This window comes from Diabrotica undecimpunctata, chromosome 9 (genome assembly GCF_040954645.1).
Source record: "Diabrotica undecimpunctata isolate CICGRU chromosome 9, icDiaUnde3, whole genome shotgun sequence".
Taxonomy (NCBI): domain Eukaryota; kingdom Metazoa; phylum Arthropoda; class Insecta; order Coleoptera; family Chrysomelidae; genus Diabrotica; species Diabrotica undecimpunctata.
The window spans coordinates 104,305,296-104,331,144 of NC_092811.1; the positions used below are offsets into that span (position 1 = coordinate 104,305,296).

The 25,849-nt window shown below is 34.4% G+C and overlaps 1 protein-coding gene across 1 annotated transcript in view; it reads left to right on the top strand.

Annotated features, from left to right (window-relative positions):
- Nucleotides 1-25,849, top strand: part of TP53INP (Tumor protein p53 inducible nuclear protein) — a 322,855-nt gene that overhangs the window by 65,439 nt on the left and 231,567 nt on the right. Inside the window, exon 2 of the mRNA XM_072543963.1 lies at nt 12,093-12,198. The gene's annotated coding sequence lies outside the window, so the exon portion shown is untranslated. The remainder of the gene's footprint in view (nt 1-12,092; nt 12,199-25,849) is intronic.

Genomic DNA, 25,849 nt, shown 5'->3' on the forward strand with positions numbered 1-25,849 from the left:
TCCAAAATCTCTTCAAATTAAACATCACACTAAATCTTCAATAATTTCCAAAATTCTTAGAGCAACTGGTTTTTCGCTTCTTCGAAATTCAATTCATTCCACCCGACGCATCTTAAATACAACAAATTCCCAACTTTTCAAAATTTACAACGACATCCACTCTTTGAATATCCATCCATTATTATGGGACACTTTCGATCGTCTTTCTCACCAAAAAACCCAACACATATCTGACAACAAAACCCAAACCCAGAAACGCAAACTGGACCAAGTTATCTCTCAACAAAATCCAAAGCCCATTTCGAATCAACAACCTTCTACTGTTGTTCACAATTTCTCAGATATTCACATATCCGATTCAGCTACCAAAGCTGTGTCAAAAGGTTTCAATTTTTCTGTCACTCCTCTTTCAATTCCAACTGAGAAAATTATTTGTCAAACTGAAGAAGCGATTTCTCATCTTCCTTCCGACCAAGCCGAAGTTGCCACACAAGATGTCGCCAGAATTCTCCGTACTTTCAAACCCCCACCGTCAAATATCAGTCTTTCAGAAAGACGCGCCCTCAAAGAACTTTATAACAACCCTGACATCGTCATCCTTTCGGCCGACAAAGGTAATGCCACCGTCATTCTTAATTCTTCTAATTATTTCGACAAAATGTTCGAACTTCTCAATTCCACAGAATACAAACGCGTCTCAAACAATCCCACCACCTATCTGGAAAAAACGACCAAATCTATCATAAATAAGTCTACTCTACCTTCAGACATCAAAAAATTTCTTATATTCAGAGAAAAATCATCCAGAACTCTAAATATATACGATATAACCATTAGCCGAAAAAGCTTCTTCCTTTGTCAAAAACTGTTTTCCTTTTATTGATCTTCTGAAAAACATTTCTATTTCACTCTCAGATACACTAGTTAGTTTTGACACTGTTTCTTTGTTCACCAACATTCCCATCGATGAAACCGTTTCCATCTTGGACTAACATTAAATCCCCCAAGACACAATAACTCTTATAAAACACTGCATGTCTAATACATACTTTTCATTCCAAAATCATTTCTATCGTCAAATCAAAGGTGCTCCAATGGGATCCCTCTCTCTCGTAATAGCTGATATTTTCATGGAACATTTCGAAACAGCAGCCTAGTATTTAATTCACGATAGAAGTTGAGTCTGAAGCATCTTTGCCATTCCTTGATGTTCTTATTCAGAAAAAGCCAACTCAGTTTTTCTTATTTTGTGTACCGGAAACCCACTCATACAAACCGTTATCTTAATGCTCAATCACATCATCATCACCCCGCCTCAATTCAGTTGTCAACACTCTCATTTCTCGTTCCATAAGACTTCTGAAATCAATTCAATAAGGCAAACACTCTTACAAAACGGCTACCACAAAACGCAAATCAATAAGAGCATTCAAAAACATCTAAACCCAATTCCATCCAAAAAAGAAACCTTGCCGCCGGATCAACCCAAAATCTGTCTACATTTTATTAAAGGTGTCACTGACAAGATCAGTAAAACTCTTCTTCATCTAAACATCAAAACCATCTTCACTACTCACTCCAAGTTGTCCAATCTCGTCAGATCCGTAAAAGACCAAATCCCCAATGACGACCATGGTGTCTACGAGATACCTTATTTCAGTTGCCCACGTATATACATAGGACAGAAAAACCGACGACGAATTTATTGAATTGCTTGGCTCATACCTTTAACTTTAACCTTTAAGTAAGAAAACACATATATTCGTTAATGATTTCTCTCATCTGTTTCAATATTCTGAAATATTAAGACTCAACGAAATACCTATTAAAATAGATACCAAAACCTAAATTTCAAGCGTTTCGGAAGCCTTAAGGTGGTCAAGAACCAAAGTTACTGCCGTTCGTTCTTCTTGACCTATAAAATAAAACTTATCTTATGCGGCTTTGTAAATTTTTTTAATCTTTCATCAAAAAGTTGACATTATAACAAAAAAAATAAGACCTTGTGAGTTAAAATTGGTCCACTGAGTTCAGTCATATAGCTCTTGAAAAATAGGGTAAAAGGCTATGTTTCACCCTTTCGAGGGGCTTACCTCATGCCCAGGGGCACATAGACAGTTACAAAAATAGTTATAGGCTACTTTTTTACAATGATATTCTAAAATTTAATAAAAATCCGCGGACACCTCTACAAAAGTGGTCGAAAATTAAAAAAAAAAAGCTCGTATATATAATACAATAATCACTACTCTACTAATCAAATACAGAAAGAACAAACAAGTCAGGAAATGTCCAAAAAATCATAGTAACTTGTTACATTAACAAAAACGGAGAAACGGTATATGTCACTGCTAGAGCAATAATCTCCTCTAACAAAAAATATAAGTGTCGTTTTATAAGTAAGTATAAGTCATTTTAAAAACCACATATATCCACATTTTATCAAAAATAACTTTTCAACCTTATCATGTAGTTTGTACCAGCCTCTATCATTTCGTGAACAAATCACACTAATCCCATCCTTAGTTAGTGATATAAGCATTCCAAAAATATTCACTCCATTTAAAAACCACATATATCCGGGATATATGTTGTTTTTTAAATGACCCGTTAGGAAGCGCGCTCGTTGTAATGTTGACATTACTATTTAAAAGCAACAATAATTCTGTGAAAATGGATACCGACGTACTTGAATCAAAAGAAAGACGTAAAAAGGGTGTAAAAAATGTTACCTTCAAGGGTGAAATAGTTAAAAAAGCTCGGGTGCAAGGTATAGAGTATATAAATTATAAAGGAAATAGGGTTCCCAAAATTGAACAAGGCAAAAGTTGCAAGTAAGTATTTCTTATTTCATAACGTCAAACAGTTGATTATAAAATGTTACTTTTCGATGCAGAAAGAAGTGTATTGATCAACTCTCAGATGAAATAAAGTTAGAAGTGTATGCAAAATTTAGAGGATTTGCCACAAAAGATGAACAAGATACGTATTTACAAAATCTTATTACACCTATAAAACTGTTGTTCGGAGGCGTCCAGTACAGGGAGCAAGTGTAAAAAGAAAACCACACTGCTCCTCATATACATATTCAATATTGTTTTCTTCTGGCAGAAAATATGTGTGTAAAGAAGCTTTTGTGAAATTACACGGGATAACAGACAACAGAGTACGTCGTATTTGTAACTTATTAGTTATTGGTAAATCGCAAAAAGATTTACGTGGCAAAAGAACGCCAGCTATTTCCAAACCTGTTTCTACTATTATAAAAATTCGAGAACACATTAAGTCTTTTCGCAGAAAAAAAGGGCATTATACCAGTGGAGAATATGAATATTTAAATAAAAAATTAAATGTGAAAATCATGCATGAAATATTTGTGGCGCTATATCCTGACTTAACATTTAAATATAAATTTTACTTATAAGTGTTCAAACAAAATTATAATTTTTTATTTGGGCGACCACAAGTGGATACATGCTGTAAATGTGAAGAGTTAGACTTAAAACTCAAATTAAAAACCCTCAATGATACTGCAAAACGTGTAGCTATAGCAGAAAAAATGGTCCATTTGCAAAAAAAATTATAATAAAGTAAAAGAAATCACAGAACTATGTCAAAATGATCTCTGTTGGAGGTATTTTTGTAGATTATATGCAAAATCTGATGCTCCCGTGCATTCCAGTACAGGAAACTTTTTATCTGCAACAATTTACTATCAACATATTTAATATACATGATATGAAAACTGGGAAATCTTTCTTGTACCTATATCATGAAGGGGTAGGAAGGAAATATCCTAATGAGGTTTGTTCTTTTATTGTTGATTTCATTATGAAACAGAAAATTCTATCTGCAGGGGTAAAACATCTTCATATTTTCATGGATGGATGTCCGGGTCAAACAAAAACCACACTACGGTAAGAATGTGTTCTCTGTTTTTGTTCAACTTGGTATATTTCACACCGTGGATCAATACTTTCCTGTTCGTGGAAATTCATATATACCATATGACCGCGATTTTGCTGTTATTAAGCGAAAATTAAAGAAATTTGACCGAATTTATACACCATTTCAGTATGTGGAGCTAGTACTGTCATCGAGTGAGAAAAATAATTTTACCGTATTTTTGATTAAAAATAACAGCCTCATAAAGGATTTTAAATGATGGTGGCCTAAATACTATAAAAGAACGTGATTATCCGTGGAAACTTCTAGCAGAGATGTACCAAAAGATCAAAAGCAAGCATTCACCATTGCATCGTTCAATCACTTTTCTTACTCTAATACAACAAAAGGATATGTGATCGCACGTAACTTCATAGATGGTTTTACACAACATTCGTTTAAACTTTCAATAACAGATACTGTTTCTGGTTTTCCTGTAGAGAAAGCTTACCCTGACCAAAAAATTTGTAGTAAAGACAAGAAAATGATAAATTTACCCAAGTTTACGTAGTAAATATCAGTCATTTTAAAAACCACATATATCCATCGACTTTAATGGTGTTTTATGAAAAAAGTATTATGTTAAAATCTGCAACATTTGATAGAAAGCATTGCATATATTATGTACATTAGTAGCAAGCCACAATAATTGGTCTCTAAAACAATATATTGCGTTAAAACAGTTTTTCTCGTTTTTCTCAAAAGCACTACTACTGGATATATGTGGTTTTTAAAATGACCGATTCAAGTGCATAATAGTTAAAATAGTTTTGTAATCAAGGAAAGATAATAATTATCATTATCTACCACAAAATAACACGCAATTTTATCTTTCTGTACACTGTATTCTTTGTTCAGTTACTTGTTTCCAATAAAATTCATCGACATGATTCACTTTGATAATTAATTCGCATAAAACTCAAAGGTCAAAGATTATGTCTAATTGCAACCTACGAGTACGACTGGTCAGGTTTAGAAAGTAGTTGTAACGTCTTTATGTAAATGTTTGTTTTTAAATAAAACAGTTAAACGAGTTTAAAAGAAATTTATAGGAAGTGAAAATTAGATTTAACAAAAAATATGACTTTTATGTATACAACTAGGTCAAGCTGTTATTAGTCCTAACTATACATAAAAATGAATAACAAATACTATAGAGTAAGAGACATCTTTAAGAGCAACATCCCGATAGCTATGAAACGGAAGACATTTGACCATTGCGTTCTTCCTATTATGATATACAGAGCAGAAATGTCTTCATAAATATTGCAAATATATTAATGTTTGTATTTTGTGATCGATTTCCGAAGTGGAAATTGAAACGTCAATAAATTTATTTTAAACTTCAATTGTGGCTCAGCTAAAATAGTAAATATAAAGGCTGGTGAGTTTGTTACGGCAAATGTTTTTGTTCGATTTTCGGTTGTTAGGTGTCTATTGGTCGAATTGCTGATGAATAACGCCTAAATCTAGTGGTCCAAGATCCCAGAGCGATCAGACATAACTTATTTTCACACAGATGAAACCTTAGAGCCTCAGTAGCGTCTCGCGTGCTTTGAATACCTGCGTATTTATGAAACTTGCTGAGTGACACCTGGGCAGGTATCAGGTGAGAAAGGTAACTAAAAATAAGAGCTATTTAACTTAAATTTACATAACTGATTTTTATACATATTTTGTAGAATATTATTTTGAAAATACTGTAATAAGTGTCAGACACTTGTCATGGACCAGAACTTTTGTCAGACGCTTTAAAGCTCCACTAAAATTAAATGAACTTTACTTACTTTTATATGTCTGATTTTTAAATATGTTATTAATGGAACTATAATAAAGTTATATTTAATCAGTCAGCCAAATTAGAATGACCAAATATCCCTCAAACACAAAAATTAGTTAACCAGAAGTATGAGCGCGAGAGTGCTGTGCTTGCATTTCAGAGTGAGTGAGACATTGCGATAATTATGTTACGATATACGCATAATTTAAAAAATCATGATTCGAATGTATGGTTAAACGCAGGCACCGGAAATAACCAGAGATACATTAATTTGACAAAGGTTTACGAGTATTTGGGACCATCTTTATGTAGAAGTTTGCCAAGGTTTCACGCTCTAACTGGATGTGACTTTAATCCCGCCTTTTTTAAAAAGGGTAAATAAAGACCATTCAATATATTAATGAAGAAACGTGAATATCAGCGAGCTTTCATGCAGTTTGGAGAATCAGAGTTGTTTACCGATGAAGCCACCCAAAAAGATATTTTCAAAATAATCCAAAAATTTATCTGCGAAATTTATAGTTTTCCTGATACGTGCAACATTAATGCTGCCCGGCTTCAATTGTTTTTAAATAATTACAGCGTATCTAATAATAACGAAGAATTCGATCGCAAAAATTTAAAAAATTTTGATGCTAGCAGTTTACCACCATGCTAAAGTGAGTTATTCCAACAATTCCGCCGTGCTAATTACATTTTTAGCATATGGAATAATGCAAATGCAAAACAACCAACCATTTTAACTCCTGAACACAATGACTAGAGATTAGAAGAAAACCAATATCACTTTCATTGGTTTAATGGTGACCAATTACCAGCAAACGTTAGTGAATTCCTTCAAACTTCAGGTATTATACTTTGTTTTCAGGTTTAGAATTTATTATGTTTGTGATTTTCTGCTTTTTAATTCTTTGAACTATTTTTTGCAGAACAACCAGCCAGCAACAACATAACTGATAATGATGAAGATGATGACTCGGATGAGCAGCATCATGATTGGTTGAATGATGAAAATTGTAATAATTGCGACAATGAATATTATGATAATTAAAATATAGAAAAATGTTTGTTTCAATCAATCCCAGTTGAAGATTTTTTACAAAAATTATTTCTTTTTAAATTATCCTAACTAGTATCTTTTTTACAATAAAGTAAATATAATTTCTGATGAAACCAAATTGCTCCGAATTAATTAATTATCCCAAATATATTCAATACAATAATTTACTTTAATATTTATCTTAATGCTAGAGTTCATCATATTAAAAATAGAGATGCAAAAATATTTAATCGGATCGAAAACAGTAAGTATTCTTAATGAATTTTAATTTTTTACTCTGTGGCTCATGCGCACAGCACTCTCGCGCTCATACTTCTAGTTAACTAATTTTTGTGTTTGAGGGATGTTTGGTCATTCTATTTTGTCTGACTGATTAAATATAACTTTATTATAGTTCCATTAATAACATATTTAAAAATCAGACATGTAAAAGTAAGTAAAGTTCATTTAATTTTAGTGGAGCTTTAAAGCGTCTGACAAAAGTTCTGGTCCATGACAAGTGTCTGACACTTATTACAGTATTTTCAAAATAATATTCTACAAAATATGTATAAAAATCAGTTATGTAAATTTAAGTTAAATAGCTCTTATTTTTAGTTACCTTTCTCACCTGGTACCTGCCCAGGTGTCACTCAGCAAGTTTCATAAATACGCAGGTATTCAAAGCACGCGAGACGCTACTGAGACTCTAAGGTTTCATCTGTGTGAAAATAAGTTATGTCTGATCGCTCTGGGATCTTGGACCACTAGATTTAGGCGTTATTCATCAGCAATTCGACCAATAGACACCTAACAACCGAAAATCGAACAAAAACATTTGCCGTAACAAACTCACCAGCCTTTATATTTACTATTTTAGCTGAGCCACAATTGAAGTTTAAAATAAATTTATTGACGTTTCAATTTCCACTTCGGAAATCGATCACAAAATACAAACATTAATAGATTTGCAATATTTATTAAGACATTTCTGCTCTGTATGTCATAATAGGAAGAACGCATTGGTCAAATGTCTTCCGTTTCATAGCTATCGGGATGTTGCTCTTAAAGATGTCTCTTAGTGAACCATACGCCGGCCAAGCAAGTGTTATTCGTCGTTGAAATTCGCACGTCTGGTTGTCCTTGCCTATTCTGATTTCATGACCAAGATATATGTACTTTTCTGTCAATTCTACCACTTGATTTTGCATGATTAGGTGTTCGCTGGGAACTAAAGTTGTCATAAATTTGGTCTTACTGATGTTCATTTTTAGACCTATTGTTGAAGATACGTTTTCTAATTATTGTACCATTTGTTGTGCTTCACCCAGATCTTCGGTACTAAGTACTATGTCGTCGGCAAAACGCAGATGATTGAGCATTTCTTCCATCTATTTTTATTCCTCTATTTTCCCACTTTAGCATTTTAAAGACGTATTCGAGGACCGTTATAAATAATTTAGGTAAAAGAGTGTCGCCCTGTCTCACACCTCGCTTGATATGAATTTCTCTGGTGGTATCATGTAGTTTTACACGCATTGTGGCGTTTTGGTATAATGTTTGTACTAGCTTTGTGAGCCGGTAATCTATTCTACTATTGTTCAGAGCAGTTATAATGCTGTCTAATTCCACAGTGTCGAAGTCTTTGTGAAAGTCTACGAAGATAAGTACCAGTGGTCTGTTATATTCTAGCGACTTTTCTATTAAGGTTTTTACTGTTTGCAGGTGATCGTTTGTTTAGAATTTTGAGCGGAAGCCAGCTTGTTCTCGGGGCTGGTAGAAATCTAACTTTTTCTCTAGTCTTGTCGTAATTATTCGGGTAAACATTTTATATATGTGGTTCAATAGGCTGATTGAAAATAGGTTAATTAAGACATTAAACTGTTTTTATTCACTAGAATTTGCCCTAATTGCTCAATAACTAAGTAATTGGTAGATCCTGAATCAACTATAAACCTAATTATAGTATTCCGGCTGTTATTTGCTTTTTCTTCAGGAAATAGGTAATGAACCTTATGTCGTTGTGACTTTCTTCTTCGGTAATGTTCACCTTTGGACTTTCCCTTTTATTCTTGAAACATTCTGCTGTCTTGTGTCCAATCTTTCCATACAAATGACGAATTTCTTCTTGAATATTTTCTTTGAGTTCTTACCATAATAAGAAATCTATGCTTCCAAAAAGCATCACCACTCCCCTCCAATGATGAATTAGCCTTGGGTCGCTTTTCCTCACCCGATACACTTGACTGTGTGTTTTTAACTGTGATTGTGGTGTTTGATTGAGAGAAAAATGACATCAATGACTGTCAGCACACTCTGATATAGAGGCTAAAAGCTGATTTAGTATTTCCCCATCATCAATTTTACCACCATCATTTTTTAAATCAGTAACAGTTTGCTCTAATTCTACGATATAGCTGCTCAAGGACTCACTTTCCTGATACTTTATGTTCCTTAATTTCCTCTGGAGCTACACCTGGGAGGCTACTTCACTCTTGGCATAAGTCCCATTTAAAGTATCCATTATTTCCTTTACAATGGTCTTACTTCGGATCATCGCAATTATACTGACCGAAATACACTCTACAAGAATTTTCTGGCTTCTAGGTCACTCTTTTTCCAGGCAGTTAATTTGTCAGCATCTGCTGGGGTTCCTCGGTTAATACTCTATGACCTCATTTTGCTCAAGTAGAAGTTTAACTCTAAATTCCCAGTTACCGAATGGCATTACGATTACAGAGGTAATAGAGGTATTTCCTGATATTTTTAGTTTTTTAGCTTTTCTACAAACACTTTTATTGACGAACCTCTAAAGACTTGTTTACACGGGTAGAGTTGTGAGGAGAGTAGAGTAGCGAGTAGAGTCGACTCTACTTGCTACTCTACCAAAAATGGCTTGATACCGTTCACACGAGGAGAGTTACAAGTATAGTACTAATGCTAGTATAGTGTGGGGTGGGTGTTCGTTTAGTGCAAAATGAATTCAAGAAAAAGAAAATTGTTTCAAAATTGTTTAGCTACAGTTGCAAATGCATTTGTAACTGAAGTCGCTGAAGCTATCGATGATGAGGTAAACAAACATAGAACGGAGTGGATGAGAGAGTGGCTTAAAAGAAGGAATACACACGGGGCCTCTGCTCTTCTGCTAAGAGAACTAGCCTTAGAATATTATTTGGAATATAAGATGTGTCTAAGGATGACCCCAGGAAAATTCGAAGAACTTCTGAATATGGTGCATGACAAAATCGAACGACAAGACCCGTTTATGAGGGATGCAATAAAACCAAGAGTGAAGCTTGAGATTACATTGAATTTTTTAGCTACCGGGAACAGCTATCGAAGACTCTCTCATTTTTTTAGGGCTTCAAGACCTGCAATTTCAAAGTTGGTCCCCGAGGTGTGTGATGCAATCTCCGAAGTATTGGGGGAGTCAATAAAGGTAAGTTGCAATAACAGGGTGAATAAATAGGTACACGCATTACAAAAAATAGTTTTAATTGAAAATTCGTAAAATAACAAAACAGTCCTTCAGATAAATGTTGAAAGAGGTACACCACTGAAACTTCGGTGAAACAAGTCCCGTTAAAATAGTAAACCTGTGGTAAACCATTAGTCATTTGCATAGCACGTGTCAGAATATCTGAATCTTCAGGATTCACAGCTGCTTCTTGTAGATGGATACAGTTACCATCTGGATACTGTTGCTGTTGAGTAACTCTCCATGACGATGACGCCATTTGCTGAGCACTGCTACTCGTAGGACTGCCAAGTGGAGAATTGGTGTAAAATGAATGGTGAGAGTTGCATCCTAATGAAACAGAGTATGCAGGGGTGCTGTGAGACATGTGGACTGGTAAACTTGGTAGTGTGTTGAGTTGGAGTACTGAGCAGTTTGCTGAGGTTAAAACGCTTAGTTTGTGCTTCATCAAAATTCCCTGAATCTCATGTTGGGCCACCACAGCTTGTTCCGGTGGTAAATTATTCAAGCTCGCTTAAACAAAATTTCCAAATGCTTCGTTCTCATTGCTGTCCATCCGGTCGTCATGGATATTTTGACTAACCTGTTGAAGGTCCTTCACTGCTTTTTGCCTGCAGGCTGTCGTTTAAATGTTTCCGATGCCGATTGCTTACGAGATGGTGTTTGTTGGCAGCTCGATGTTTGTGGTAGAGTTATATTTTCCACTGATTGATCTGGATCATCGATAGTCCCTTCCTCTTCCTGTGATTCTGTGTTGAGTGGATCCTGCGACTCTGTATTGTGTGAAATGCTTGTTTCCTAAAATAAACAAAAAATAAAACAAAAACTAAATTAGTAAATGTCAAGAGGGAATTTTAAATTTTGGTTTCAGGTTCTTTACAGAGACGAATGGAACACTGTGGCTGAGGGTTTCAAGGAGCATTGGAACTTTCCAAATTGCTGTGGGGCTATAGACGGCAAACACGTTTTAATTAAGGCACCTCCCAATTCTGGCAGTGTTTAGTTATGCAGTGTACACTACCTAAATTCCATAAACACTGGTATTCGACATACATCTCTACAAGTTTTAAAGTTTCATCATCGGTGAACTTCACTTTCACTATTTACACAAAATACAACTCCAGCCGGAATGACAGCGTCCCTATGCACTCTCCTACTTACTCTACTCTACCAGAATTAACCGCGTTCCATGGGTAGAGTGCGCAGGCGAGTGGACATTTTGGCGGTGGTGGTGGTAGTAGAGTAGAGTTACTTTGCCACATGTTGCTAGTCACTGTACTCTACCACCTACTATGCACTCTACTTGCTACTCTACTGCGCTGAGCGTTTTTACGGGTAGAGTTACTCTACTCTACCAAGTACTTGCATCATTACTCTACCCGTGTAAACGGGTCTTAAATCTTTCATGTGTCACAAATTCTGATAAATACACAATTTAGCACCAATCTGGGAACATAACCTAAAGATTTAAGTAGATCCAACGGTATTTATCATTAAGACACAATTGGATATTTATATTACAGAAAACATGAAATGGTCAGCTTTTACAAATGACAAGATAGACGTCATTACTAGCAGAAAAAAGTAACATTAAAGCCGCGGTTACATAATGCGAAATTATGTATAATGTAACAAATATAAGAATTGTATACATCAACAGATTAATAATGACTTTGATCTAATTTAACTGACCTGGCTGTATATTATAAAACCGAACACTTTTTTAACAGTTCAGGATATAGGAGGTACTTCAAAGTACCTATTATAGTTGTTAACAGTGTTCGAACTATTATCATTCCATGAACCTAACAGTATTAAATAAGCCTAAACTTCATTATTTCTTGTTTCAGAACAATAAATTGCTTCTTAATAACTGCAAGCAATAACTACCAGGCTCTTCGGAGATTTATCGTCAAAAGCCAAGATATCAATTTGCTTTTCGTCTAATACTATAAGGTAAGAATCTTTTATTCTACTATATTCTTGATGTACCAAAAAAAGTCTTCCACCGTATCCGATCCAACTGTCGCTGTAGTTATTATTTAGCATACAAGTGAGCATCCCCTTAACAAGCCAGGCAATTTGGTTGTTAAAAACCTATGATACTCATTGCCAGTAACCCTTTTGAAAAATAAGGTCCAGTAATGTATGATCCAACAATGCCTCTCCAAATATTTAACGACCACCTGTTGTGGGACGTAACTCGAAAAAAGTAAAAATTTATTTATATATTTATTTATCGTATGGTAGGTATATAATAAGAACACATAATTAAAAATCAATATGAAACGTTACATGAAGTATTACAAATGAACATCTAATGTATTATTAATATAATGTAAAACATTTTCGGTCGCATTCAGGAACTCATCGAAAACTCCAGGGAATCGCCTTCGGGGGCATTCTTCAACAATGTGACGGACGGTCTGACGTTGCGCACCACAGTCACAGGAGTAAGGGCTTATCCCCATATATATATATATATATATATATATATATATATATATATATATATATATATATATATATATATATATATATAAGCTGTCAGCACATCTACCGCTTCTTGTTCTTATTCTGTTTAGCGTATTCTGATTGAGAGTTGACTCTTAGCAATGGAGGATATCTGGAGCGCAGTCTGTTTATTTCGATATCAAGTTTATCATGGTGGATGGGTAGTTGATGGTTGTTCTTCTTCGCGTGCCATATCAGAATTATCCGACGTTGGCGATCACCATTGCGAAGGCTTTTCGATCTTCTGCAATATGGAATAATTGTCCCGCATTTGATATCCGAGTCCAATGTTCCTCAAACAAGAAACCCGTTTCCTTCCTATACCTCTACGGCCCTCTATATTGCCTTTAAGGATCAGTTGTAATATTTTATATCGACTTCTCCTTACTATATGTCCCAGATAAGACATTTTTCGATGTTTAACAGTCTTTAGCAGTTCTCTATCTTTTTTGACGCTCCTTAGTACTTCGTCATTAGTTTTTCTTGCTGTCCAAGGTATCTTCAGCATTTGTCTATGAACCCACATTTCCAATGCTTTAATTTTGTTCATGATCGATCCTTTTAGCGTCCACACTTCTGCACTATACAAAAGTACGGACCAAACATAACACTTAACCATTCTTTGTCTTAATTTTAAACTGAGATGATTATTGCAAAGAAATGACTTTATTTTCATAAAAGTAGTTTTAGTCATAGATAAGAGGAGGAAGGCGTATAGGAAGAAAAAGAGTGTCATGGTTGAAGAATTTAAGAGACTGGTTTAAATGCAGTCTATAGAACTGTTCAGAGCAGCAGTAGATAGAGTAAAGTTAGTGATGATGATATCCAACCTCCGATCGGGAGACGGCACTTAAAGAAGAAGAAGAAGTTTTAGTCATAGCTATTCTACATTTTATTTCTATGTCTGGATCTAGTTGGTCCATTATCACAGTTCCCAAATATGTCATTTTGTGAACTTTCTCAACTTGGACTCCGTTTAATTAAGGCTTTGCATCGGGATGTGGGTCACGACTAAACATTAAAAATTTGGTTTTGTTCGAGTTTATTTTTATGCCCATTTCCTCTCCTACCTCGTGAATACGATCAAGCAGAATTTGGAGACCTTCAATATTATCTGACAGAATTATTGTATCTTCTGCATATCTAATCACATTAAGTAATTACCCTTCTTCTTCTTCTTCTTCGTGCGACTAGGATTACTCCTGTTTGTCTGCCTCTTGTTCTGTTTCAGTCCTTGTTGACTGTACATTATCTTTCCACCTTTTTGGCGGCCTTTCAACCGGTCTTCTGCTATACGGCTTCTTGTTTTTACAGATGTTCGCTAATCTATCTGGTCCCATTCGGTTCACATGTTCGTTCCAGTTTTTTTTCTTGTTTTTATCCACCTGTTAATATTTTGAATTTTGCATTGTTCGCGTATACTTCTGTTGGTTTGTCTGTCTCTTAATGATATGCCCGCTATTGATCTTAATACTTTCATTTCGATATTGTTGATTTGTTGTTTCGTCTTTTTTGTATCGGTACTTGTCTCCGCTGCATATGTTAGGATTGGTCTTACTGTTGTCTTGTATACTTTCATTTTGCTTTCCGTGGTCAGATATTTGTTTCTCCATATGGTTTCTCGGAGGCAACCACTTACTCTTGCCGCTTTTGATGCTTGTCTTGTGGTCTCTGTTCTTTATATCCCTGTCACTAGTGATCTCTACTCCTAGGTAATTGAATTTCATTACTTGTTCTACAATTTTGCCGTCTATTTCTAGTTTGCATCTACGCGGCTCTTTACTGATCAATATACATTTAGTTTTTTCTACTGATATTCTCATATTAACTGTTTGCTGTGATATTGAAGGTGTTGAGCTGCCTTTGTAGGTCATCTTCGTTATCAGCAATTAGTACTGCATCATCGGCATAGCATAGTATCGTGATTTTATGCGCTCCCATGTGGTATCCGTGTCGTTTTCTTATTTCGTGAATTATTTGATTCATCACCATATTGAATAACGATGGGCTGAGCGAGTCTCCTTGGCGGATTCCTCCTTTTAGTTCTATGCATTCTGTTTCCCCTGTTGGCATTATAACTCTGATCTTGTTGTTCTTCTTAATTTCATTAATTGTCCTTATTATCTGATGGTCTATTTGTTCAGCTTGTAATAAATTTAAGACGTCATTCCGCTTCACCCTGTCAAAAGCACTTTTTAAATCTACAAAGCACATGTATGGTGGTTTTCCATATTCAATAGACTTCTCTATTATTTGTCTGATAATAAAAATTGCGTCTATTTTGTAGTAGTTACCTGTTGACTTTTATTCCATATGGTTGTCTCGCAAGTACCTTTTTAAATAACTGGTTCGAGTAATTATTGAACAATGTTGGCGACAAACTGTAACCTTGTCTGACTCCTCGTAGTATGGAGATTTCATCGGTGTAGTTATCTCCAATTTGTACGATAGCAGTTTGATTCCAATATAAATTTTAAATGACATGAATATCCTTGTCATCTATTCCGATATTTTTCAGTATTTGCATTAATTTTACATGCTGTACTTTATCGAATGCCTTTTCGAAGGCCACGAAACATGCAAATACGTCTTTTCTTTGGTCACGGCGTTTTTGTAATAGGATGTTAAGCGCAAAAAGTGCCTCCCTGGTTCCCATAGCATTTCTAAAACAAAATTGGGTATCTTCGAGATCTTCTTCGCATTTGCGTCTAATTCTGTTGTGAAGTACTCTTAGGAAAATTTTAAGAGTATGGCTCATTAAACTAATTAATCGATAATCTGAGCATTTTCTCGCATTGTGTTTTTTAGGTATTGCGACAAAGATTGATTTGAGCCAATCTGTGGAAATCACTCCGGTGTTATACATTGAATTAAAAAGTCTTACTGCTACTTTTATGTTATCATCCTCTATTAGTTTCAGCAACTCAGTTGCTGTATCATCTGGGCCACAAGCTTTTCTAATTTTAGCATTATTTATAGCGTGTTCTGCCTCGCATTTCATAATTTCTGGGCCGTCAGTACAGTTTTGGTAGAATTCGGCAATATTATTCCTGTCTTCCAGCAACTCTGATATATACAGCTGTCATTCTTTTCTTATTTCGTGCTCATTTACAATAATTTTGTTATTATTGCCGACGAGTACAGAGGGAACTCGTTTTTTAAATATGGTACTCATTTCTTTTAGTTTTTTGTGCACATTAAATAAGTCGTGTTTAGATATTACATCCTCCATTTCGTCGAACCTTTCTCTCATTCATTTTTCTTTGGCTAATTTGATCTCCTTTTTTATTCTTCTCTGCAGGTGTCTATATTCTGTTTCATTAAATTTTATCAGTCGACGTTGTTCCATTAATTTCAAGATGTCGTCTGTCATCCATTTATTTTTCTTGATTAAATTTTTTCTATAATCATTGTTTGTGGAGATTTCGTTAAGTTGGTTTTTAAATTCACTCCATAGTTGATGGTTAGCCTCGATTTTTCAATATTCTGTGAGAAGAGAATGGCTTCTTCGCAGTTTCGGTGACTCAGAATGGGAAGCCAATAGTTCGATGTGGGTCTAATTGTACCTTAGATCATTCACATTGTCTGGTTTAATTGGGTGTCAATAATCTTCGTATGTTTGCTATTGAGCCATACCGGGGAAGCATATTGAGCCACCGAGTATACAAGTCCGAGAGCGGATGATCTGCCGTTCCTTGTAGATGTTTCTCTATTAAATGTACCATAACTCAAAATCCATTTCTATCCCTAAAATCGCTTTTGGTATTAATGATTTTAAATATTGCACTTTGTCCGAAGGAACGAAGTGATTTAAAAGATTTTGTAGAATGTCTCCTGCGCGGATATCTCTGATTATACACGTTTAATTTATAGTAAATGTTTCTAAGGCATTCGCCCAATAGAAAAATGTCATGTCCAGCAATTCTTCAGTTGAAAAATTCAGTTTTAAAATATAAAAATTTGTTTATTTTTATAAATAATTTATAGATATTTATTACCTTTATTAGTATGGTGAATATTATTTTGTAACATGATGAGTTTTGTGAGTGATGAATTTAACTAATTTTTACTAGCATTCGTTTTTTTAATCTATTTTATTTTGATTTATGTTTATAAAATTAGACTATATTTTTATAATCTTTGTTTGTGATATTTCAGTAGGTACACAAAATCTCTATTAATAAAAAATCCACAAAGACATAAAGTCTATAGTTATTCTCTAAATATTTCCAAAACGAAACATGCTAGTTATGTAAAACCTCATATTAAAAGACCAGTTGTGATGTTTTCTACAAAATACAATACTAATATACAGGGTGATCCATTAAAAAATGAGAAAATTTTGTATTTGAAAATAGGGATCGCACTGTGTATTGTATGGCTGGATGTCAAAGATATTAAATTATTTAAAACTAAAACTACACTAGAAAATCTTTAACATATCATTTATATTTTTATTACCTTCGAAACCTAATCCAAAACCCTTTGAATATTAGTTTGTCAGTGTGGTATTAATGAAATGTTAAATAACAAGGAGAATACAGTAATACCCCGAACTTACGCGTTAGGTAGGACCGAGCGATAACCGCGAAGTCGAATTCACGTAAGTCGGGGTATAATTTCGTATATGTATGTATATAAATTATTTTTAATTGCGAAAGGAAGTTTAGAATAGCAATTTACACAAAAAACTTATATAAAAGTTTAGGATATATAAATATAAAATCGTCAATCGAAGTTATTTTGATGTAGAAGGCTTCATAAAATCTAACAAAGCAGTTTGGCGACTCTAATTTTTTTTCTCCCGAAAAATTTCCTCGTAGCAGGCTAATAATTTTTTACTCTTTGTCCCTTTTAATTAAACTGAAGCATTCAGTAAAGTTTTCAACCGTCATTGTCTTGCTTTTGCTCATACATTTCTATGAGGTCATCAATTGTCAGCTCCTGAATGTGGGAATCCAACAGTTTTTGAACGTTATCACTATTCACTTTTACATTTATTTGCATGGAAATATTAATCAACAACTTCTTTAATCGCATTACTAATTTCATCAGGCTCTGGCGTCGTTTCCACCTTAGTGTCAGTGATGAAAAAAAAACGCCACAGTTTTTTCCTGAGGCCCTTTAACATTTTTTGTGAAATTTCATTCCACAAGATTTTCTAATGATTTTCACTGCATCTAAAACGTTAAATTGCTATCAAAAATCTTTAATAGAGACCTCGTTGTTTTTCTTGAAGTAAGCTACATATTTGTATTAAGTAGTACAAATTCAACTGTCACACGTAAGTCAAAGCTAGTTAAAGTTGCATTGTTTAGATTAACAATAACGTTCGATGTCAGGTATGAAATGATAACCAAACCAGTCCTCAAAAAGGGAATCTGTCAACCAATCTTTACATCATAGGCAATCCAGATTTAACTCATGTACCTACATTGAATATGGTTTGGTTGGTGTAGCCACATTCACTTATAATTTTTAATTTCTCTGCACGACCATGGCAATAACAGCGACTTTTAAATCAGCTGAACCTACCGTTACTAGTTTTAAACTCTTTATCTTTAGCGATCTCCCCAGCATCCCTTTTCCATGACTCAAAAATAAGTTTAGCTTGAAGGCACACTGTGTTCTAATCAATAGGACATTTTTTTACATTTTCCTGATTATCACACCATAATTTTAACATTGTTTCCATCTCGGCAATAATAGCGTGACGTTAAGGAAGGATGTTTGGATTTAAAGACAATGCACTTCTTACAGTTTCGAGCATTTTTTTGCCCAATGTAATTGTTATGACGGTCGATTCCGGCAGATCAAACTTCTTTGCTAATTCACAAAATTTCATTTTTATATCAAAACCTTTAATTATGTTAAATCGACGTGATTTGAAAATCGCGTAACTTCGGGTTCGTTTAAGTCGGGGTAGCGTAAGTCGAGGTATTACTGTATTACATATTTCTGGTAAGCATCTCGTTCCATATTGACATCGTTACAATTTCGATAATGATATAATAAATAATAAAAACAAACTTATCTACTGTATTTGATTTAAAATCTGTAGCAATGGTCTATAAAAAAAAAAACACAACTAACCTTGGCCTTCACTGCGTAGGAGTCTTTTACATCATTTCTATCGAGAACGTAGCTAGACGTTCGGTGCCAATGTTATTATTGCTTGAATTCTTGAAACTGTTTTTATTTATTGTGGGTTTAAATGTATTTTAAAATATAATATTAAGTAGGTAAAAATAAGGTAAATATAATTAATAGAGGAAAGAGAAAAAATATAATAGATATATTTGACAAAATACTGAGAAATGTTCTGAAACTGTTTTCTTGTGGCATGCGTAATCTAAATATTATGTTTATATGGGATTAAGCCACAATTGATTGTAATGAATATTACATTTTTAAGTTATTAATGTTTGAAGTTTCGATTTCCACTCAGATCGTTAAAAAAAATTAGTTTAAAAAGTCTGCCATAATGTATAACTAACAAGTTTTGTGTGTTTTTTTATTATATGTGTAATGTGTGTTTAGGCAGATTATATTTATGTTTATGTATTATGTGCATCTGTATTGTGTGTAAATTGTAGATGATATGTCTCCGACTCCCTATTAATCCTATTGTTGGTATATTCTTGTTATTAACTTCTTCTTTTAGTATTGGTAACCAACACTTGCTTCTTTCTGCTGATAGGTTTGTTACACATTTTTCTTCATTACGTAGGATGACAGCTGCTTCTTTGACTGTTCTCTTTTTCATGTTTGTTTCTTTCATGATTATTGATGCACCTTTCCATTGAACTCTGTGCTAGTTGTCCCAGCCATGTGTACATATCTGAGATTTGTTGAAGTCTCTGTTCTTGATGTATGTTTAATAAACGTTTATCCGGACACTTATGGGTCTTGCGGTTTCCTCGACATAGAAATTGTTTCATTCACAGGGTATTTTATAGATTCAATTCTGATCAACAGTCAAGGCTCAAATAACCGATATAAAGCCTCAGAACCAGATGGAACCTAAGATGACGAACCACGCAAAGAAAAGGAAAAATAAGCCCACAATTAGATTAGCAACATTGAACATTAGTTCTTTTAACAAAAAAGACCAAGAGATAATAGACGAACTAATAAATAAAAACATAGACATTTGTGTAATCCAAGAAACCAAGAAGAAAAGTAAAGGCCAAAGAGACTATAACCAATATTTTCTAGCATACAGTGGAGTGAAGAAAGACGAACGAGCACGAGCAGGCGTAGGTTCATAAAAAATTTAAAGGCAACATAAATAACTGCCGTTATATCTCCGAAAGAATAATATATATAAACATCACAATGGACTACGAAAAATTAAATGTCGTATCTATCTATAGCCCCGAGGACTGCAAACCTAAGGAGAAACGAGTGCAATTCTACAAACAATTGCAAACCATCCGATGAAATACCTCACGAAGAACTCTTAATTCTTATGGGTGACTTTAATGCACGAATCGGAAATGAACTAGTTCCAGGAGTAAAACAAAGATTTAATGAAAACTACGATAACGCAAATGGAGAACTCGTGGCTAATATCTGTGCTTTTAACGAACTGAGAATAATTAATAATACATTTTTCAACCATAAGCTCCAGTATAAATATACATTTTAAAACTCCAGAGGGTATAAATCTATGATTGACCATATTCACTAATAGAAAAATCCACCCAAAGTAGATTCTAGATATCCGAACCTTACAGAAGCTCTAGGAAAACACAAAGTCATACTGAACAAAAGAAACAACAATACACCATGGTTCAGAAAAGAAATAAAAGAGATGTAAAGAGAAACGAGAGGCCTAAACGAAGTACAAAACATCAAATACTCCAGAATCCCGAGACACGTATAGAAGAATACGAAATAAAACAAAACAATTGGTAAGAAGAACAAAAAATGAACACAAACACAAAACAAGTATGGAGATTCATAAGAAACCAACGGAAAGAAATGGCAGAATTGAAGGAATACAATAACATACCAGCAAACGAATGGGAAAGATACCTGACGGAACTGTTTAAAGGAAAGGAAAATAATAATTATCACAATAACGTACCTGAATTAAGATACAAAATAGAAATCAGTTTTCATGAAGTAGAGATAGCCATAAATTCACTTAAAAATAGAAAGTCACCAGGACCAGACGAAATAACCAACGAGCCTCTAAAACACGGAGGAGAAAATATAACTCTAGAGATGACAAAACTTATACAAAACTAATATTGCACAGCTAGATACCAGACGCATGGAGAAACAGCATAATGATAACAAGGTTCAAGAAAGGAGATAAAGAAGACCCCAACAATTATAAAGGTATAAATCTACTGAACACCGCACTTAAGCTTACCACAAAAGTCCTAACCAACAAAATCAATAAACTAACAACTTTATCAAGTGAACAACAAGGATTCAGATCCGGAAGATCCTGCGGAGACGCCATATTGGTCAAATCATAGAAAAGGCCATCGAGTACAATAAACCAGCATATCTATGTTTTATAGACCTGACAAAACTTTCGATTTCATCCGTCGAAGACGTCTTACACCTGCTGTATAAAAGATACATACAAATCAATATTATACAAAACATCGAAAACATCTACTTCCATAATGGAATACAGGCAAAGATAAATGGAAAACTAACACAGTGTATACACCAGTACAAGCGGAATCAGACAGGGTGACTCGGTCAGCTCACTTCTCTTTAATATAATAATGGACGAAATAATACAAGCAGTACGTAAAGGCCATGGTTACAGAATGGGAAACCATCTTCAATACAACAACCAAGAAATACAATATATACTATATTAGCATAAAAAACCAAATATATGACAAATCGAAATTGAAGGAAAAATAATAAACCAGGAAGCAAGGTTTAGATATCTGGGAATAGACATAACTAGTTACGGAGATGTTAAAGAAGAAGTACGAGAACAAAGCTTAAAAGCAAGTAAAGCGGCGGGATCTCTTAATGACAGAATCTGGAACAACAAACACAAAAACAAGAATCTATAAAGCAGCAATTAGGCGGAGACAAGACTTGACACATCTAAAACGAGACGACGACTAGAAACAACAGAGATGAAAATACTTTGAAAAATATCAGGGAAAAGTCTGTTGGATAGGGAGAGAAGCGAAAACATAAGAAGAGCGTGCAATATAGAAGACATAAATGGGTGGACAGGATATACAGGAGTGGAACGAACACATTAGTAGAATGTCAGAGGATAGGATAGTACGAATAGCAGATAAGTCACCAAATGGACGAAGAAGTATTGGCAGACCAATTTAGGAGGCTAATATTGAAGAAGAAACAGGTTTTAAAGCCTACATACAAGAAAGAAGAAGAAGATCGGTCTTGTGTGTTGTTGGGTTTAGTTTTGGACATGATAGATCTCAGTGTGTTGGTTGTTTGGAATGTTGTTGTGTCGTACTTATTTTCTATCCTTTTTAATTTTTCTGATAAACCCTTCACATATGGTAAATTATTACCGACGAAGAACATTAACACCACACTATAGCTCGATACTAAACCATAATTTTCATTAATCGAATCGGCCGGTAATTCTCGAAGTCTGTTGGATCGTCCTTTCTGTGTAATAACAATTGTGATGATATTTCCATTTATAATATATAATAGGCGAGTCTTCTACAGCTGGCGCCGTTTCTCGCATCCTAATTTCCAGCGTTTTCTGTCAAAGCAATTTTCAGTTTTTAAATCTCTTTTTATTCATAACCGTCTTGGTCTACCTCGTTTTCTTCTAGTGGGCGGAGTCCATTTTTCTATCTTTTTGGCCATTTATTTTCAGGCATTCTCTGCAGGTGTCTATACCAGTTTAGCCTTCTGGCTTCGATAGTATCTATTATGTCTAGGTCAATTTCCAGTTCTCTCCTAATGTCTACGTTCCTCACCTATCAAGTCTAGTGTGCCCGGCAACATCGTCTCCAATAGTCCATTTCCATGGCCTTAATTTTTTATTTGTTTCTTGGATTGATTTCCAAAATTCGGCGCCTACAACCCAATACTTTCTATTATTGTTTTGTAAATTCTTCTTTTATTTTCTTTTGTTATTTTAATATTCCACAATAGTCCGTGTAGCTAGCTGTCTATACTAAAATTGATTTCTTCGTTACTCCCTGCTTTTGATGTTATGTGGACTCCCAAGTATTTGAAGGTTTCAGTTGATTTTATAGTTCCCATTTCAATTTGTAGGCTTTCTGATTTTTCTCCTATAACTAAATACTCGGTTTTTTCTATATTAATTGTAAGGCCCCACTTGGTGCACTCCTCTTCCAGTTTTCTTAGCATATAGTCTATATCACTCTAGTCTTCAGCTGGAATGGCTTGGTCGTCAGCGACGTGTATCGTGTACAATATCTCGACTTCGATTGGAATACCCATATTGCAGCATTTTCTTCTGCACCCTGAGAGCGCCTCATTGAGATATATTTTGAAGAGTGTAGATGCTATGCAGCAGCATCCTTACTAATAGGAATTTCTCTAGTTAATTTGTTTCCAGTTTTAATGTTTACCGTCATATTTTAATAAAGCTGTGGTAGTGCTTTTATATATTTTTTATTTATTCCTTGTTTTTTCATTGCTACCCAGAGCATTGAAAGTGGTACACTATCATATGCCTTTGTCAGATCTATAAAGACTACATGCGTTGAGAGGTTGTGGGCTAAAATATGTTGTCTATTCAGGATTCGCCTGCACGAACGCCATTTTGTTTTTCTAAATCTGTCATTTCTGTTTTCAATTTTATTTTTTATTATTTTTCCATAGAGTCTTCAGAGTGAATTTACGACATTTAGCCCCTGCAATTTAAACAATTCTTTCTATCTCCTTATTTGTACATGTTGTTAATATGTCCTTTATAGAAAAAGGTGAAAACATGCGCTAGTAATTCCCGCAATACTTGTGTGCTATGTTTTAGTAATTTGTTCGGTATACCTTGTGATCCGCATGCTTTTCGATTTTTAGATTTCGTATTGCATCTTTGACTTCTTCTTCTTCTTCTTCTTATTTCATCGTCTTCATCGTATTCTACTTCATATGTTGTTGTAATGGTGTTCGTAAATTGCGGTCTTGTTTCAGTCAGAACTTCTGAATAATGTTCGATACAAGATCTCTCGTCCATTAAATATATTCTACTCACTTCTTTTCTGTTTGTTCTCAGGTTTTTTACCGTTTTCCATGCTTCTCTTGATCTTGTTAACCCTATATATTTGTTGAGCTCTTCGCATTTGCGTTCCCAGGACACATTTTTTGCTTTAGTTACTAGATTTTTCACATTTTCATATTTATCCTTTAATTTCAATATTTATTTTGTGCCATTTGTCAATTTGTCAATATTTAGAACTTTGAGACTTGTTATTTTCAATCGTTTGGTTTATTTGTTTACTTTTATGCTTTCGGTTGTCCATCCTAATAGTTTTTTGTCTTTTTTTACGTATCTCTCTAAGTTCATGATGTTCTTTGCTTTTGGCAGTATATCTTCTGGCTATCCTCTATAGGGTCTATTATAATGTCATTCGAGGTGTTGACCTTTAGGGCCGTATTCTTACTGTTTTCGAGAGTGCTGTTGATCTGTTCTTCAAATATATTTATATCATCAGACTCTGTACAGGTAGATATATACTTGTTTTTGATCATGCGGTAGGTCTATTTCTATCTATTCTGTGGTCGCTACCTGTTGAAAACTGGGTCAGGACTGTAAAATCTTTAAAGATTTGCTTCTTGTTAGTGATCATAATAATATACTGTCCTAAAATACTTACTCTTAATTTTATCTTTTTTTATCACCCTACTTATCCATCAAAGCATTCTCATTTCCGCCACAGCCATTAGTTATTCCCCTGTCTTTTTAACTGCCCAAAATGAAGTTCCGTACATCATAGCTGGTCTTTACTCTAAAGATATTTGAGTTTTTATTTTAACATAATTTGTAGTTTTTAGTTTGTTTTTTGTTGATTCCTAGTCACTTTTCGTAACATTATTCCTTAAGTTTTATACTACGCCATCTTTTCATGTAGGCCATTGTCTTCGTTAAAAATATCTCTTAGCAAAAAATCGACTCCCAAATGTTTCGTGTTATGACAAATATTTACCAAAAATAACTCAGCGTTTCTACTTGGTTGCGATTCTATTTTAAATCCATAATATTTGGAAAAGTGACTGCTGGGATAAGACACGCGACCATTATATTTTTTCTTTCGGTATTTACCCGTTTATAATAGGATTGTGTTGCCAACGATCCGTTGTGTTATGTATATAGGAAAATACAACCAGTGCGTAAATAGCCGTATGTAATATGTGGCCGTTTTATAAATTACATAAAATTTAGGACAAACATTTTTCGTTCGAAACTATACTAGAAGTATAAGATTTCCACAATCAGATAGATTTAGTAAATCGTCTTTCTTTTTCAATAATACATGACAAAACAAAGCTGAGATTATCAATCGTTCAATCAGTGTATAACGTTCTACGCCGTCTTCTGATTTCCAGTCTCCATTTATCTCGGTCGTTCCAAAGGTTTTCTTCAACTCCCCTCTCCCTTCAGTCTTTATCGATTCGTTCTCTCCCACTTAATCTCGGTCTACCTTGCTTTCTTCTTCCATGCGGTGTCCAGTTCAATACTTTCCTTGGTATTCTGTGTTCATCCATTCTTTGGACGTGTCCATACCATCTTAGTTGATTTATTCTGATGTCCTCTGTTATATTGTGCTTAACACCCATAATTTCTCGTATTCTTTCATTTCTAACTCTGTCTAATTTTGATTTTCCAGCTGCTCTTCTCCAAAAGTCCTTTTGTGTTGCTTCTAATGCTTTTAAGTTTTTTCCTTTCAATGGCCATACCTCACTTCCATACGTAACAATGATGTTATAGGTTTTGTGTTTGTTTTCTTTGGATATTGTTTTGTCCCACAGTACACTGTTTAATTACCTAATGGCTTGTCTTCCCTGGTTATTTCTATGTTTAATTTCTTCGTCTAATTTGCCATTTGCCAATAATACATCTGTTCCATGACGAGAGGGAAAATGAACAAGA